This window comes from Triticum urartu, chromosome 7 (genome assembly GCF_003073215.2).
Source record: "Triticum urartu cultivar G1812 chromosome 7, Tu2.1, whole genome shotgun sequence".
NCBI lineage: Eukaryota > Viridiplantae > Streptophyta > Magnoliopsida > Poales > Poaceae > Triticum > Triticum urartu.
The window spans coordinates 594,238,488-594,242,020 of record NC_053028.1 but is presented as its reverse complement, the minus strand read 5'-3'; positions in this window follow the sequence as shown (position 1 = coordinate 594,242,020).

Sequence of the window (3,533 nt, the reverse complement as noted above, 5' to 3'; positions counted from 1 at the left end):
ACATCCAATCAGATGTAAACAGCAAAGCAAACAGCAGTGGAGGAAATGATGCCTATCCAAATCTATACTAGAACAAAGTTTGAAGGCTTGAGAAGGATGAACTTACATTACATGTTAACACGGGCTGGACAAAGCCCTTCTCCATGTTGATGGAAGGATAATTCAATAAATTCCCCAAAGAAAATTCTTTATAAGCGTTGCCATTATTCTACATTTTGCAAAGAGTAAATATAGATCAAATAATATTGGAAGAAACAGAGGATAATGAAGCTCAGGTGCAGACTGATGATACATAATCAAATAGCAATTAATTAAGTACAGCGTTACAAGGCAAAAGGGAGAGAGGTACTGACAAGAGCAATGCAGAGCCCATTATTGTTTTGAGATCGTATGATCCTTTGAGCAAGGAGATTCATCTGAAATTAGTTTTCATACAAGAGAGAAGGTAAGGCACAAGCAGAAATTTAGGAGTTCAAATTTTGAATTGATATCATAGACAGTACCTGACACTGGGCTCCCAGCAGTTCTAATAGGGGTTTGGCCACTGGAGTAGGGGTAAAGTGTGGTACAGTTGGGTCTGTGTTTTCTGTGGCTGTTGATCTATCTGATTTAACAAGTATCACTACCTTTTCCAAATACCTAGTTTGTACTCCTTGAGGATCTACACTCACCCTCTTCCTTTTGGACATCTATTACGAAAGAACAACATTTGACTGGAAAAACATAGTGTGATGACACATGGAATAGGTACAGAAAATGGATAGGTATGGCATATACTCATATATGATGCTTAAACTAAGCAGATGGTGTAACAAAGTAGAAGTAATGCAACAGGTCAGATGCAAAATATGTGCGACCAATACAACTTTGCAAAGTTAGAGCAAGCACCTTCATGGGTGAATAAGATAGGCCATCCTCCACCATGCCAAGTTTGTTAGCCAGTGGATCGTTCCGCAACATTCCTCTCGTGCGCCCATTCTCATATTCATTTTGATAATGTTCAATATCTGACATGCACGAAAACATAAAAACAAGTGAGATTTTCTTTGTAATGCAGAAGTGATTCTAATCCAAAGTTGCCTCCCTGTAAACCCCTTTGTGCTGTCTCTGCAATTCTTTTAAAAGATGCCATGCATGCTGTAATTTGTTATGTGCATTAATATAATGTGGCCTACTACTCAAAATATGAGAGCTCCAGAAGTGATGACACTTCGCAGGTGATAGCTTCAACATATAGTAAAGAAGAACAAGTCGACCTGACCTGACAGATTCAAAATATACTAAGGGAGAACAACTCGACCTGACCAGTCGACCGCAAGAGAAGAGTATCATCTTAAAGAAGAGCAGAAGAGCAAGCAGATTGAAGATATTACAAGTCTTTCAATACAATGTCGGTTGGCCACCCATGATGAACCAGAGCGCACAGAGAAATACTATTCTTTCCGGTCTCTCCATATGTGGCTCACATGCATTTTGAAACTAAAGTAGGAACATTTAGCTAACCAATTAAACATCTCTCAGTTTTACTAATATCAGCAATAATATCATATATGAATTTGTACAACTAAGCTTGTTTAGCTCGATGGGTGGAGCAGTGCTATTATGACACGAACCACGTAGGCTGATTGTGGTCATCATAAAATGGGGAAAACATAAGCATGATGAGTACAGTGTTGACCGTGGCAGTGGGATGGCAGATCTGAAGCTGCAAACCGCGCAAAGGGTAGTTAGCAACCGATGTTTCCTTTGAAATAACAACTAAGATTTGGTATGGACAAGAAAGTATGGTCAACAAGTGACAAAGAAATGCAATTATGTTGTCTCTCTATATGTCGCGACATGCATTTGGAAACTCAAGTGGGACCTTTAGCTAACCAATTAAATGTGGCGGTTAACTAATATCAGTATCATATCACAATCATATTTGAACAACTAAGCTTTCGAATTCTGAGTGTTGTGTTGTTTAGCTTGAAGGGTGGAGTAATGCTAGTACGACAGAAAGCACCTATGCAGATCATAGTAGATTAGATAAAAGGGGAAACCCCTAAGCATCAAAAGAAAAATCAGGAAAGTGGAACTAGTTGGACCAGTGGGTGGCGCAGATGCTTTTCGAAACGAATATAGGAACATTAGGTGACCAATTAAACGTTCTCTGTTTTAGTGATATGAGCATCATATCAGATTCGTATTTCAACACGTAAGCTTTGGGTTGAGGTCTTGAGGAGCAGTGCTAGCATGACACGAAGCACCTACGATGATGGTAGTGAATATAAAGGGGGGAAACCATAAGCTTTACGAGTATAGTGCCCGTGCCATGGCGGATCTGAAGGTGCAAACCGGACAGAGCTACTTCACAACCAATGTTTGCTTTCAACTAGCCACTACGATTTGGTACGGACAAGAAAAGTACAGTAAACAAATTACGATCTATTTTTCGGGTGAGATCAATAACTTAAGCACATATGGAAGAGTACCACCTCTCTTCCGATGTCGTGTAGGCCTATGTTGATACGTTGAGGGTGCTGCGGGTGTGATGGCTGTCGGCGGCGGGGAAGAAGACTTTAGACGACAGACGGCCGGGTCGGGGGATATATCTTGTTGCCGTGGACGAGGCGGTCGTAGGAGCGGCAACGGTAAGGTGGACGACGACGCTGATGAAGCGAGAGGAGGCGATGAAAGGATCCTGGTCCAGCGCCGTGGATGAGAGACGTCCATCTCTTGAAGTGGACGACGGGGTAGGGGTAGCGACTCCGGCAAGGTGGAGGATGGGGTGGCGGACGGAGGAGGCTGGCCGCAGTGCGGAGGTTGTCGTGACGCCGACGATGTATGAATGGGGAAATGGAGGGGAGGGGGATCTCAAACTTTGGGACGCGCTTCTCTGAAATGGGGGAAAGTTACGAACTTATCCCCCGTTTAAAATTTCGGACATCGCGTCGGTTGGGGATAAGACGGTAATCTCGCATCTCCCAAATATTTGCCGGTAACTATTTCGGGCGAGGAGAGGGTGTTTTTCCGCCCACGGTTGGCGCCCACGGTGTATGAACGGGGCTGACGGGTAGGGCGGTTGTGTCACGTCTGATGGAAGTTACACATCTGCCCCTATTTAAAATATTAGCCTAAATCAATTTCGGACGAGGAGAGTTTGTTTTGCTGCCCACCGTGTATGAATGGGGAAATGGAGGAAGAGACACATGTCTTTCGGACGATCTTGAATCAAATGTGTTTTGCCGCCCATGTTTGGCGCCCACCGTGTCTGAATGGGCTCAGAGGCCGTCGTGTCACGTCTGATTGAAGTTACTAGTCTACCCCTATCGACAACAGTGTAAATCCGGTCGATAAGGATGTCAAGTGTTAGGGGTAGATAGTAATTTCCATCTCGCAAACACTTGCTTCGGGCAGCCCACAAATTATAGTGGGTGTTTAGCCGCTTTGTTCAAAACTTGGGAGAATTAGCATTCATGTTTGCCCTGGGAACTGGCAAACTAAATTCAAATCCAATTTGTATTTGATTACGAATATCCATAGATAATTAT